The sequence below is a fragment of the Hyperolius riggenbachi genome, chromosome 3 (genome assembly GCF_040937935.1).
Source record: "Hyperolius riggenbachi isolate aHypRig1 chromosome 3, aHypRig1.pri, whole genome shotgun sequence".
Classification (NCBI taxonomy): domain Eukaryota; kingdom Metazoa; phylum Chordata; class Amphibia; order Anura; family Hyperoliidae; genus Hyperolius; species Hyperolius riggenbachi.
The window spans coordinates 42245917-42259721 of record NC_090648.1 but is presented as its reverse complement, the minus strand read 5'-3'; the positions used below and the strand labels follow the sequence as shown (position 1 = coordinate 42259721).

General features: G+C 47.0%; 10 non-coding genes across 10 annotated transcripts; all 10 read left to right on the top strand.

The window, feature by feature from the left end:
* Positions 1-4713: 4713 nt before the first annotated feature.
* TRNAS-GCU (transfer RNA serine (anticodon GCU)) lies at positions 4714-4795 on the top strand. Its single transcript has one exon. It is a non-coding gene; the product is annotated as a tRNA-Ser (tRNA).
* An 832-nt stretch (positions 4796-5627) lies between these two features.
* Positions 5628-5709, top strand: TRNAS-GCU (transfer RNA serine (anticodon GCU)). The gene has a single exon. It is a non-coding gene; the product is annotated as a tRNA-Ser (tRNA).
* An 832-nt stretch (positions 5710-6541) lies between these two features.
* On the top strand, positions 6542-6623 carry TRNAS-GCU (transfer RNA serine (anticodon GCU)). The gene has a single exon. It is a non-coding gene; the product is annotated as a tRNA-Ser (tRNA).
* An 834-nt stretch (positions 6624-7457) lies between these two features.
* TRNAS-GCU (transfer RNA serine (anticodon GCU)) lies at positions 7458-7539 on the top strand. The gene has a single exon. It is a non-coding gene; the product is annotated as a tRNA-Ser (tRNA).
* An 832-nt stretch (positions 7540-8371) lies between these two features.
* TRNAS-GCU (transfer RNA serine (anticodon GCU)) lies at positions 8372-8453 on the top strand. The gene has a single exon. It is a non-coding gene; the product is annotated as a tRNA-Ser (tRNA).
* An 832-nt stretch (positions 8454-9285) lies between these two features.
* TRNAS-GCU (transfer RNA serine (anticodon GCU)) lies at positions 9286-9367 on the top strand. Its single transcript has one exon. It is a non-coding gene; the product is annotated as a tRNA-Ser (tRNA).
* An 832-nt stretch (positions 9368-10199) lies between these two features.
* TRNAS-GCU (transfer RNA serine (anticodon GCU)) lies at positions 10200-10281 on the top strand. The gene has a single exon. It is a non-coding gene; the product is annotated as a tRNA-Ser (tRNA).
* An 832-nt stretch (positions 10282-11113) lies between these two features.
* Positions 11114-11195, top strand: TRNAS-GCU (transfer RNA serine (anticodon GCU)). The gene has a single exon. It is a non-coding gene; the product is annotated as a tRNA-Ser (tRNA).
* Positions 11196-12029: 834 nt separating this feature from the next.
* TRNAS-GCU (transfer RNA serine (anticodon GCU)) lies at positions 12030-12111 on the top strand. The gene has a single exon. It is a non-coding gene; the product is annotated as a tRNA-Ser (tRNA).
* An 836-nt stretch (positions 12112-12947) lies between these two features.
* Positions 12948-13029, top strand: TRNAS-GCU (transfer RNA serine (anticodon GCU)). The gene has a single exon. It is a non-coding gene; the product is annotated as a tRNA-Ser (tRNA).
* Positions 13030-13805: the final 776 nt, after the last annotated feature.

Below are 13805 nucleotides of genomic sequence, written 5' to 3'. Positions count from 1 at the left end.
TTCGCCCTGCGGTGCGCTGGGACCACAAAGATATAACTCTTTGGATGCGTCTCATGATTCCAGCCAGAGGTCCTCAATCCTTTCAGGCAACGGCCAGCGGATCATCTGCAGGTGGTCAGCTGGCCACCAAAGGAAAGGGCGTGTGTTGGCAGTATAACGACGGTTCCTGTCGTTTTGGCCAATCATGCCGGTTCAAGCACGAGTGCTCCAATTGCGGGGGCTCGCACACGGCCGCAAGATGTTACAAACTCAAGAGAGGCAAGCATGCAGATACTGGGCATAAAAGGGATGACGCCAGTGAGGGTGGCAGAGATGGTGGGGTTTCTAAGCAGGTTTCCTAATCAAGAAATAGCTGAATTTTTACGTTTGGGTTTTGAAGAGGGTTTTGTTATTCCAAGCAGCTGCTCGTTGCAGTGCAGCCCTCCGTTTAAGAATTTAAAATCCGCAAACGAGCGTCCGGAAGTTGTGGACAAGAAGATAGCTAAGGAGGTGGAGGCGGGGCGGTTAGCGGGCCCCTTTCAGACCTGTCCCTTAGTTGGTCTGGTGGTGTCCCCCCTCGGGGTGGTGCCAAAGAAAGAGCCCGGGTCATTTCGCTTGATTCACCATCTGTCTTTCCCACGGGGCGCTTCCGTGAATGATGGCCTGTCAAGTGATGATGCGTCGGTTGTCTATACCTCTTTTGACACAGCAGTTAGTTGGGTAAGACGGTTAGGGCAGGGTGCGTGTTTGGCGAAAACCGACATTGAGTCGGCTTTTCGTCTGTTGCCAGTTCACCCGTCCAGCTTCCGGTTGCTCGGGTGTTTTTGGAAAGGTAAGTATTTCGTGGATAGATGCTTGCCCATGGGTTGTTCGGTGTCGTGTGCGTTTTTTGAGAAGTTTAGCGGGTTTTTGGAATGGGCGGTAAAGGACGTGTCGGGCGTGCAGTCAGTCATCCATTATCTGGATGATTTTCTGTTTATGGGTCCGGCGGATTCGCCGGACTGCGCATATGCCTTGGCAACCATGAAGCATGTTTGCAACCGTTTGGGGGTCCCGCTGGCAGAAGAAAAAACGGAGGGGCCTGCTACGGTACTGAAATTCCTGGGCATCACCATCGATACGGTATCTATGGAATGTAGGTTACCGCAAGATAAGGTGGATGATTTGAAAGGGGCCATTGCGTTGGCAGTTCAGAGTAAAAAAATGACTTTGAGGGAGGTCCAGTCATTGGTGGGAAAACTGAACTTCGCATGCAGAATCATGCCCATGGGGCGTATATTTTGCAGGCGCCTGTCATTGGCGACGGCAGGGGTCGTGGTCCCACATCACAGGATTCGGATGACGGCGGATCTTCGGGCGGATCTCCGGGTTTGGCTGACATTCCTTGAGGAGTTCAACTGCAGGGCGGTTTGGATGCAGGATACGGTAAGTAATGCCGATTTGGAGTTATTTACCGACGCGTCGGGGTCCCAAGGCTTTGGGGTTTTCCTGGGGGGGCAATGGTGTGCGGCCCCCTGGGATGCGTCATGGATTGAGGCTGGTTTCACTACTAACTTGGTGTTACTTGAATTATTCCCCATAGTGGTGGCGTTGCGAATATGGGGAGGGCAGCTGGCGAACAAGCGAGTTAGGATCCATTGCGATAACATGGGGGTGGTTTCAGCGATCAATAATTGCTCGGCGTCACCCCCTCCGGTCATATGTCTGCTACGGCAGTTGGTGTTAGAGTGTTTGCGCCTTAACACATACGTGTTTGCAGTTCATGTGCCTGGGGTTGACAATGTGATTGCTGATGCGCTTTCTCGCTTTCAGTGGGACAGGTTCCGGGCGGCGGCTCCCGCGGCGGAAGAACGTGGGGTTCCTTGCCCATCCGCGGTGTGGAAGATTCCCTTCGGGCCGTGTCTGGAATGATCGGGAGATCGTTGTCCGAGCCATCAGCGGCAGCATACACGGCGGTCTGGAACGCGTGGGATGCTTTGATGAGTCAAGCTGGGGGTTGTGAGTCAGACGACGACAGACTGTGCTTATTACTGTATTTTTTGGGTAGGAACTTTGTGGATGGGGTGTCAGTGTCTGCGGTAGCAAAGAAAATGGCGGCGATGGCCTTTTGGTTTAAGGCCAGGGGTCTGCCAGACGCGACCAAAGATTTTAGGGTCCGGCAGGCGTTGAGGGGTTATAAAAAAGGGGCGGTAACAATGGGATTCTAGGCGCCCGGTTACGTATCAGTTGCTTGAACGTTTGTTGAGGGTGCTGCCGGACCTGTGTGTGTCACCCTACGAGAATGTCCTATTCTCTACGGCGTTTGTTTTGGCCTTTTTCGGGGCATTTAGAATAGGTGAGTTGGTGAGCCGCAGCAAGCTGGGAGTGGGAGGCATTCTCGCGCAGCACGTAACAGTGCGCAGCGATTCAGTAGTGATCCATCTGCAGCGATCTAAAACGGACCAGTCAGGCAAGGGGCGGGATATTACACTATTCCCTATTGGAGGACCTATGTGCCCGTATGGCAAGGTCATGGATTTCCAGGCGATTCGCCCCGGCCAGGCACCGGTGTTTTTATCTCATCAGGATGGGATTCCTTTGTCCCGTTTCCAATTCGTGTCGGTGTTCCGAAAATGTTTGGGATCCTTAGGGCTCCCTCAGCAGGAGTTTGCCTCCCACTCGTTCAGAATTGGGGCGGCTACCGAGGCGGCACGTTGGGGTTTAGGTGAGGAAGTCATCAAGAGGATTGGTCGGTGGGACTCCATGCGTTACAGGTCGTACGTTAGGCCCCATTTGGTATAGGTTAGGGGTGTTTGGAGTGTATCAGTTGTTGTTAGTTTGTTTTTTCTTGTTGCAGATGCTCCAGCCATCGTGTGGATTGTGGGGCACTCCTATGTTAGTAGGGCCGCAAGGAGAGCGGATGTTCAGCCGGAGGGCCGACAGCTGGGCTTTCCGAGAGCCCAGGTACGTATTCATTGGAGGGGCTTTCCAGGTATGGTGTGGCCTAGTCTTTTGCCAGAATTGCATAGTATGGCCAGATTGGACAGGGCCCCAGATGTTTTGGTGCTTCATTTAGGGGGCAATGATCTTGCCTCAAAATCCACCAGGATAATCATCAAGGAAATCAAATTTGATTTCCTCAGAATACGTGCTCTTTTTCCAGCTACGGTCATAGTATGGTCGGACGTAGTTGCCCGTGAATATTGGAGGCTGGCCATCTCCGTGCGCAAGGTGAACAAAGCCAGGATAAAGCTTAACAAGGAGGTGGCAAGATATTTTGTGAGAAATGGGGGGTTGGCCATTAGGCACGTGGAGCTCGAGGAGGACATTGGGCTGTTTCTCAGGAGGGATGGGGTACACCTCACAGATATTGGGATGGATCTCTGGGCCTTGGGGTTAGAGGACGGGATTCAGAGAGCTTTGAGGTTGGGGGCCTCAAGGGCATAAGGTTTCATGCCCTTTCGTGGTGGAGGGGGATAAGGGGGCTCCGGAGGTAGGTTATTAGATTTGTCGCGGGGCAAATCCGGTTTGATGAGATCCTCGACAGGAGGAGAGTAATTTTATGGGGCATGCAGCTGTCCTCGAGCCGAGATGCGCGGCTGTGGGCCGGTTACAAGGCTGCATGTCACTCAAGTGTGAAAACAAAATTTGTTCCAGTGGGTACCTCCGGGCCCCTGTCCCCAGCTCTCTGTTAGGAATTTTACGGGTATGATGGTTGTGTTGTTTTTGCAATTTTGGGTTATTGTTAATTTGGTTAAATAAAGATGGGCTGCTTTGGCCTAAATTAATCCAATGCCATGGTAGTCCGTGTTTCATTTATTAGGTCATGTAAGTGGGGGTCTTTAAAGAAATGGTTTGAGGGGTAGATAGGTTTACCTTTATCAAGTGAGAGCCTGGAGCGGAGCTTGCGACTGCGTAGGGCACGGCATGATAAGGTAGCCGTTGCCCCGGCAGTATTGGGTTAATCTGGTGGGCGGGGGCGGAGTTTAGGCGCGCGGCAAGAAGGGGTGCTTGGGTAAGGAGAAGGGGGCGGGTCATTCAGCTTCCGTGAGTGCTCAGGGAAAGAAGCTCCCTCCCTCCCTCCCCTGTTTTGTATGGTTAGGTGGGGTTTTTGGTTTAAAGGGGGGGGGGGGTTAAGGGACGTTTATTAGTCATTGCAGCCGGAGGGGGATAAGGGGGCTCCGGAGGTAGGTTATTGGATTTGTCGCGGGGCAAATCCGGTTTGATGAGATCCTCGACAGGAGGAGAGTAATTTTATGGGGCATGCAGCTGTCCTCGAGCCGAGATGCGCGGCTGTGGGCCGGTTACAAGGCTGCATGTCACTCAAGTGTGAAAACAAAATTTGTTCCAGTGGGTACCTCCGGGCCCCTGTCCCCAGCTCTCTGTTAGGAATTTTACGGGTATGATGGTTGTGTTGTTTTTGCAATTTTGGGTTATTGTTAATTTGGTTAAATAAAGATGGGCTGCTTTGGCCTAAATTAATCCAATGCCATGGTAGTCCGTGTTTCATTTATTAGGTCATGTAAGTGGGGGTCTTTAAAGAAATGGTTTGAGGGGTAGATAGGTTTACCTTTATCAAGGTGTCCTCTGTCAGGCCTCTTGCAAATGATTTTTCTTGTGTGAACAAAAGGTGCGCGTTCTTCTTTTCTGTCCAAAAAGTGCACTTTGCTATCCTGAAAAGATGAGCCGTGTTTTACGCACAGGGCTTTGACCAGAGCTGAAAAAATAATAGCGTTAGATGTCTTGTTTTACTGAGACGAGGTGGCCGAGTGGTTAAGGCGATGGACTGCTAATCCATTGTGCTCTGCATGCATGGGTTCAAATCCCATCCTCGTCGATGGTGCACTTTTACAAACTAGTATCATACCCACCATCCAACTCGCCTGTCCTTGACGTCCATGTGGTTGTGCATGGATAAGTGTGTATGCCCTTTGCCCGATGACTATTGGGACACAGATTGTGTACATTTACACAATGCTTGTCTGCAGCATCATTCTTTCTCACAAAGTATGGGCCATTTGGGGTTCAGACCTGCAACCCACAAATAGAAAATTCACCTCTGCAGCCTTAGCGGAGAAAATAAACAGTGCTTGTCTGGCTGCACGAAGAAAATAGTTTGTCTGTAGAAGGACAAGTGCCAAAAAGTGCTTCAGTCATACCTGATTTTCAAGTTGTAAACCTCCTGTCTGTGACTGGCAGGTGCCAGTGTGAGGCATAAGGTATAATGGGATTGGTAGGACAGTAAGAAGATGTGCCCTCGCCTCATGTTCATACTGGCTTGAGTCTCCCTAAAAGTAGAAGTAATCTGCATAGTTCAGCCCACAGTCTAGCTAAGTGACCCTAAAAGGCAGATGTTAATTGTGGGAATGCTTGGCTGAAAGTTTGCAACGATTCCAAAAGATGTAAGCAAAGATGAAAAATACAGTTTGGCGTGTTGATGGCATGGTGTAGAAGGCCCTTGTTTAGGTAGGTGTGCTCCAGTGGGATGATTAAGGTATCCTCTATCAGGCCTCTTGCAAATGATTTTTCTTGTGTGAACAAAAGGTGCGCCTTCTTCTTTTCTGTCCAAAAAGTGCACTTTGCTATCCTGAAAAGATGAGCCGTGTTTTGCGCACAGGGCTTTGACCAGAGCTGAAAAAATGATAGCGTTAGATGTCATGTTTTATTGAGACGAGGTGGCCGAGTGGTTAAGGCGATGGACTGCTAATCCATTGTGCTCTGCACGCATGGGTTCAAATCCCATCCTTGTCGATGGTGCACTTTTACAAACTAGTATCATACCCACCATCCAACTCGCCTGTCCTTGACGTCCATGTGGTTGTGCATGGATAAGTGTGTATGCCCTTTGCCCGATGACTATTGGGACACAGATTGTGTACATTTACACAATGCTTGTCTGCAGCATCATTCTTTCTCACAAAGTATGGGCCATTTGGGGTTCAGACCTGCAACCCACAAATAGAAAATTCACCTCTGCAGCCTTAGCGGAGAAAATAAACAGTGCTTGTCTGGCTGCACGAAGAAAATAGTTTGTCTGTAGAAGGACAAGTGCCAAAAAGTGCTTCAGTCATACCTGATTTTCAAGTTGTAAACCTCCTGTCTGTGACTGGCAGGTGCCAGTGTGAGGCATAAGGTATAATGGGATTGGTAGGACAGTAAGAAGATGTGCCCTCGCCTCATGTTCATACTGGCTTGAGTCTCCCTAAAAGTAGAAGTAATCTGCATAGTTCAGCCCACAGTCTGGCTAAGTGACCCTAAAAGGCAGATGTTAATTGTGGAAATGCTTGGCTGAAAGTTTGCAATGATTCCAAAAGATGTAAGCAAAGATGAAAAATACAGCATGGCGTGTTGATGGCATGGTGTAGAAGGCCCTTGTTTAGGTAGGTGTGCTCCAGTGGGATGATTAAGGTGTCCTCTGTCAGGCCTCTTGCAAATGATTTTTCTTGTGTGAGCAAAAGGTGCGCGTTCTTCTTTTCTGTCCAAAAAGTGCACTTTGCTATCCTGAAAAGATGAGCCGTGTTTTCCGCACAGGGCTTTGACCAGAGCTGAAAAAATGATAGCGTTAGATGTCGTTTTTTATTGAGATGAGGTGGCTGAGTGGTTAAGGTGATGGACTGCTAATCCATTGTGCTCTGCATGCATGGGTTCAAATCCCATCCTCGTCGATGGTGCACTTTTACAAACTAGTATCATACCCACCATCCAACTCGCCTGTCCTTGACGTCCATGTGGTTGTGCATGGATAAGTGTGTATGCCCTTTGCCCGATGACTATTGGGACACAGATTGTGTACATTTACACAATGCTTGTCTGCAGCATCATTCTTTTTTACAAAGTATGGGCCATTTGGGGTTCAGACCTGCAACCCACAAATAGAAAATTCACCTCTGCAGCCTTAGCGGAGAAAATAAACAGTGCTTGTCTGGCTGCACGAAGAAAATAGTTTGTCTGTAGAAGGACAAGTTCCAAAAAGTGCTTCAGTCATACCTGATTTTCAAGTTGTAAACCTCCTGTCTGTGACTGGCAGGTGCCAGTGTGAGGCATAAGGTATAATGGGATTGGTAGGACAGTAAGAAGATGTGCCCTCGCCTCATGTTCATACTGGCTTGAGTCTCCCTAAAAGTAGAAGTAATCTGCATAGTTCAGCCCACAGTCTAGCTAAGTGACCCTAAAAGGCAGATGTTAATTGTGGAAATGCTTGGCTGAAAGTTTGCAATGATTCCAAAAGATGTAAGCAAAGATGAAAAATACAGAATGGCGTGTTGATGGCATGGTGTAGAAGGCCCTTGTTTAGGTAGGTGTGCTCCAGTGGGATGATTAAGGTGTCCTCTGTCAGGCCTCTTGAAAATGATTTTTCTTGTGTGAGCAAAAGGTGCGCGTTCTTCTTTTCTGTCCAAAAAGTGCACTTTGCTATCCTGAAAAGATGAGCCGTGTTTTGCGCACAGGGCTTTGACCAGAGCTGAAAAAATGATAGCGTTAGATATCATTTTTTTTTTTTAGACGAGGTGGCCGAGTGGTTAAGGCGATGGACTGCTAATCCATTGTGCTCTGCATGCATGGGTTCAAACCCCATCCTCGTCGATGGTGCACTTTTACAAACTAGTATCATACCCACCATCCAACTCGCCTGTCCTTGACGTCCATGTGGTTGTGCATGGATAAGTGTGTATGCCCTTTGCCCGATGACTATTGGGACACAGATTGTGTACATTTACACAATGCTTGTCTGCAGCATCATTCTTTCTCACAAAGTATGGGCCATTTGGGGTTCAGACCTGCAACCCACAAATAGAAAATTCACCTCTGCAGCCTTAGCGGAGAAAATAAACAGTGCTTGTCTGGCTGCACGAAGAGAATAGTTTGTCTGTAGAAGGACAAGTGCCAAAAAGTGCTTCAGTCATACCTGATTTTCAAGTTGTAAACCTCCTGTCTGTGACTGGCAGGTGCCAGTGTGAGGCATAAGGTATAATGGGATTGGTAGGACAGTAAGAAGATGTGCCCTCGCCTCATGTTCATACTGGCTTGAGTCTCCCTAAAAGTAGAAGTAATCTGCATAGTTCAGCCCACAGTCTAGCTAAGTGACCCTAAAAGGCAGATGTTAATTGTGGAAATGCTTGGCTGAAAGTTTGCAACGATTCCAAAAGATGTAAGCAAAGATGAAAAATACAGTTTGGCGTGTTGATGGCATGGTGTAGAAGGCTCTTGTTTAGGTACGTGTGCTCCAGTGGGATGATTAAGGTATCCTCTGTCAGGCCTCTTGCAAATGATTTTTCTTGTGTGAACAAAAGGTGCACCTTCTTCTTTTCTGTCCAAAAAGTGCACTTTGCTATCCTGAAAAGATGAGCCGTGTTTTGCGCACAGGGCTTTGACCAGAGCTGAAAAAATGATAGCGTTAGATGTCATGTTTTATTGAGACGAGGTGGCCGAGTGGTTAAGGCGATGGACTGCTAATCCATTGTGCTCTGCACGCATGGGTTCAAATCCCATCCTTGTCGATGGTGCACTTTTACAAACTAGTATCATACCCACCATCCAACTCGCCTGTCCTTGACGTCCATGTGGTTGTGCATGGATAAGTGTGTATGCCCTTTGCCCGATGACTATTGGGACACAGATTGTGTACATTTACACAATGCTTGTCTGCAGCATCATTCTTTCTCACAAAGTATGGGCCATTTGGGGTTCAGACCTGCAACCCACAAATAGAAAATTCACCTCTGCAGCCTTAGCGGAGAAAATAAACAGTGCTTGTCTGGCTGCACGAAGAAAATAGTTTGTCTGTAGAAGGACAAGTGCCAAAAAGTGCTTCAGTCATACCTGATTTTCAAGTTGTAAACCTCCTGTCTGTGACTGGCAGGTGCCAGTGTGAGGCATAAGGTATAATGGGATTGGTAGGACAGTAAGAAGATGTGCCCTCGCCTCATGTTCATACTGGCTTGAGTCTCCCTAAAAGTAGAAGTAATCTGCATAGTTCAGCCCACAGTCTGGCTAAGTGACCCTAAAAGGCAGATGTTAATTGTGGAAATGCTTGGCTGAAAGTTTGCAATGATTCCAAAAGATGTAAGCAAAGATGAAAAATACAGCATGGCGTGTTGATGGCATGGTGTAGAAGGCCCTTGTTTAGGTAGGTGTGCTCCAGTGGGATGATTAAGGTGTCCTCTGTCAGGCCTCTTGCAAATGATTTTTCTTGTGTGAGCAAAAGGTGCGCGTTCTTCTTTTCTGTCCAAAAAGTGCACTTTGCTATCCTGAAAAGATGAGCCGTGTTTTCCGCACAGGGCTTTGACCAGAGCTGAAAAAATGATAGCGTTAGATGTCGTTTTTTATTGAGATGAGGTGGCTGAGTGGTTAAGGCGATGGACTGCTAATCCATTGTGCTCTGCATGCATGGGTTCAAATCCCATCCTCGTCGATGGTGCACTTTTACAAACTAGTATCATACCCACCATCCAACTCGCCTGTCCTTGACGTCCATGTGGTTGTGCATGGATAAGTGTGTATGCCCTTTGCCCGATGACTATTGGGACACAGATTGTGTACATTTACACAATGCTTGTCTGCAGCATCATTCTTTTTTACAAAGTATGGGCCATTTGGGGTTCAGACCTGCAACCCACAAATAGAAAATTCACCTCTGCAGCCTTAGCGGAGAAAATAAACAGTGCTTGTCTGGCTGCACGAAGAAAATAGTTTGTCTGTAGAAGGACAAGTTCCAAAAAGTGCTTCAGTCATACCTGATTTTCAAGTTGTAAACCTCCTGTCTGTGACTGGCAGGTGCCAGTGTGAGGCATAAGGTATAATGGGATTGGTAGGACAGTAAGAAGATGTGCCCTCGCCTCATGTTCATACTGGCTTGAGTCTCCCTAAAAGTAGAAGTAATCTGCATAGTTCAGCCCACAGTCTAGCTAAGTGACCCTAAAAGGCAGATGTTAATTGTGGGAATGCTTGGCTGAAAGTTTGCAACGATTCCAAAAGATGTAAGCAAAGATGAAAAATACAGTTTGGCGTGTTGATGGCATGGTGTAGAAGGCCCTTGTTTAGGTAGGTGTGCTCCAGTGGGATGATTAAGGTATCCTCTATCAGGCCTCTTGCAAATGATTTTTCTTGTGTGAACAAAAGGTGCGCCTTCTTCTTTTCTGTCCAAAAAGTGCACTTTGCTATCCTGAAAAGATGAGCCGTGTTTTGCGCACAGGGCTTTGACCAGAGCTGAAAAAATGATAGCGTTAGATGTCATGTTTTATTGAGACGAGGTGGCCGAGTGGTTAAGGCGATGGACTGCTAATCCATTGTGCTCTGCACGCATGGGTTCAAATCCCATCCTTGTCGATGGTGCACTTTTACAAACTAGTATCATACCCACCATCCAACTCGCCTGTCCTTGACGTCCATGTGGTTGTGCATGGATAAGTGTGTATGCCCTTTGCCCGATGACTATTGGGACACAGATTGTGTACATTTACACAATGCTTGTCTGCAGCATCATTCTTTCTCACAAAGTATGGGCCATTTGGGGTTCAGACCTGCAACCCACAAATAGAAAATTCACCTCTGCAGCCTTAGCGGAGAAAATAAACAGTGCTTGTCTGGCTGCACGAAGAAAATAGTTTGTCTGTAGAAGGACAAGTGCCAAAAAGTGCTTCAGTCATACCTGATTTTCAAGTTGTAAACCTCCTGTCTGTGACTGGCAGGTGCCAGTGTGAGGCATAAGGTATAATGGGATTGGTAGGACAGTAAGAAGATGTGCCCTCGCCTCATGTTCATACTGGCTTGAGTCTCCCTAAAAGTAGAAGTAATCTGCATAGTTCAGCCCACAGTCTGGCTAAGTGACCCTAAAAGGCAGATGTTAATTGTGGAAATGCTTGGCTGAAAGTTTGCAATGATTCCAAAAGATGTAAGCAAAGATGAAAAATACAGCATGGCGTGTTGATGGCATGGTGTAGAAGGCCCTTGTTTAGGTAGGTGTGCTCCAGTGGGATGATTAAGGTGTCCTCTGTCAGGCCTCTTGCAAATGATTTTTCTTGTGTGAGCAAAAGGTGCGCGTTCTTCTTTTCTGTCCAAAAAGTGCACTTTGCTATCCTGAAAAGATGAGCCGTGTTTTGCGCACAGGGCTTTGACCAGAGCTGAAAAAATGATAGCGTTAGATGTCGTTTTTTATTGAGATGAGGTGGCTGAGTGGTTAAGGCGATGGACTGCTAATCCATTGTGCTCTGCATGCATGGGTTCAAATCCCATCCTCGTCGATGGTGCACTTTTACAAACTAGTATCATACCCACCATCCAACTCGCCTGTCCTTGACGTCCATGTGGTTGTGCATGGATAAGTGTGTATGCCCTTTGCCCGATGACTATTGGGACACAGATTGTGTACATTTACACAATGCTTGTCTGCAGCATCATTCTTTTTTACAAAGTATGGGCCATTTGGGGTTCAGACCTGCAACCCACAAATAGAAAATTCACCTCTGCAGCCTTAGCGGAGAAAATAAACAGTGCTTGTCTGGCTGCACGAAGAAAATAGTTTGTCTGTAGAAGGACAAGTTCCAAAAAGTGCTTCAGTCATACCTGATTTTCAAGTTGTAAACCTCCTGTCTGTGACTGGCAGGTGCCAGTGTGAGGCATAAGGTATAATGGGATTGGTAGGACAGTAAGAAGATGTGCCCTCGCCTCATGTTCATACTGGCTTGAGTCTCCCTAAAAGTAGAAGTAATCTGCATAGTTCAGCCCACAGTCTAGCTAAGTGACCCTAAAAGGCAGATGTTAATTGTGGAAATGCTTGGCTGAAAGTTTGCAATGATTCCAAAAGATGTAAGCAAAGATGAAAAATACAGAATGGCGTGTTGATGGCATGGTGTAGAAGGCCCTTGTTTAGGTAGGTGTGCTCCAGTGGGATGATTAAGGTGTCCTCTGTCAGGCCTCTTGAAAATGATTTTTCTTGTGTGAGCAAAAGGTGCGCGTTCTTCTTTTCTGTCCAAAAAGTGCACTTTGCTATCCTGAAAAGATGAGCCGTGTTTTGCGCACAGGGCTTTGACCAGAGCTGAAAAAATGATAGCGTTAGATATCATTTTTTTTTTTTAGACGAGGTGGCCGAGTGGTTAAGGCGATGGACTGCTAATCCATTGTGCTCTGCATGCATGGGTTCAAACCCCATCCTCGTCGATGGTGCACTTTTACAAACTAGTATCATACCCACCATCCAACTCGCCTGTCCTTGACGTCCATGTGGTTGTGCATGGATAAGTGTGTATGCCCTTTGCCCGATGACTATTGGGACACAGATTGTGTACATTTACACAATGCTTGTCTGCAGCATCATTCTTTCTCACAAAGTATGGGCCATTTGGGGTTCAGACCTGCAACCCACAAATAGAAAATTCACCTCTGCAGCCTTAGCGGAGAAAATAAACAGTGCTTGTCTGGCTGCACGAAGAGAATAGTTTGTCTGTAGAAGGACAAGTGCCAAAAAGTGCTTCAGTCATACCTGATTTTCAAGTTGTAAACCTCCTGTCTGTGACTGGCAGGTGCCAGTGTGAGGCATAAGGTATAATGGGATTGGTAGGACAGTAAGAAGATGTGCCCTCGCCTCATGTTCATACTGGCTTGAGTCTCCCTAAAAGTAGAAGTAATCTGCATAGTTCAGCCCACAGTCTAGCTAAGTGACCCTAAAAGGCAGATGTTAATTGTGGAAATGCTTGGCTGAAAGTTTGCAACGATTCCAAAAGATGTAAGCAAAGATGAAAAATACAGTTTGGCGTGTTGATGGCATGGTGTAGAAGGCTCTTGTTTAGGTACGTGTGCTCCAGTGGGATGATTAAGGTATCCTCTGTCAGGCCTCTTGCAAATGATTTTTCTTGTGTGAACAAAAGGTGCGCCTTCTTCTTTTCTGTCCAAAAAGTGCACTTTCTTTGCTATCCTGAAAAGATGAGCCGTGTTTTGCGCACAGGGCTTTGACCAGAGCTGAAAAAATGATAGCGTTAGATGTCATGTTTTATTGAGATGAGGTGGCCGAGTGGTTAAGGCGATGGACTGCTAATCCATTGTGCTCTGCACGCATGGGTTCAAATCCCATCCTCGTCGATGGTGCACTTTTACAAACTAGTATCATGCCCACCATCCAACTCGCCTGTCCTTGACGTCCATGTGGTTGTGCATTGATAAGTGTGTATGCCCTTTGCCCGATGACTATTGGGACACAGATTGTGTACATTTACACAATGCTTGTCTGCAGCATCATTCTTTTTTACAAAGTATGGGCCATTTGGGGTTCAGACCTGCAACCCACAAATAGAAAATTCACCTCTGCAGCCTTAGCGGAGAAAATAAACAGTGCTTGTCTGGCTGCACGAAGAATATAGTTTGTCTGTAGAAGGACAAGTGCCAAAAAGTGCTTCAGTCATACCTGATTTTCAAGTTGTAAACCTCCTGTCTGTGACTGGCAGGTGCCAGTGTGAGGCATAAGGTATAATGGGATTGGTAGGACAGTAAGAAGATGTGCCCTCGCCTCATGTTCATACTGGCTTGAGTCTCCCTAAAAGTAGAAGTAATCTGCATAGTTCAGCCCACAGTCTAGCTAAGTGACCCTAAAAGGCAGATGTTAATTGTGGAAATGCTTGGCTGAAAGTTTGCAATGATTCCAAAAGATGTAAGCAAAGATGAAAAATACAGAATGGCGTGTTGATGGCATGGTGTAGAAGGCCCTTGTTTAGGTAGGTGTGCTCCAGTGGGATGATTAAGGTGTCCTCTGTCAGGCCTCTTGAAAATGATTTTTCTTGTGTGAGCAAAAGGTGCGCGTTCTTCTTTTCTGTCCAAAAAGTGCACTTTGTTATCCTGAAAAGATGAGCCGTGTTTTGCGC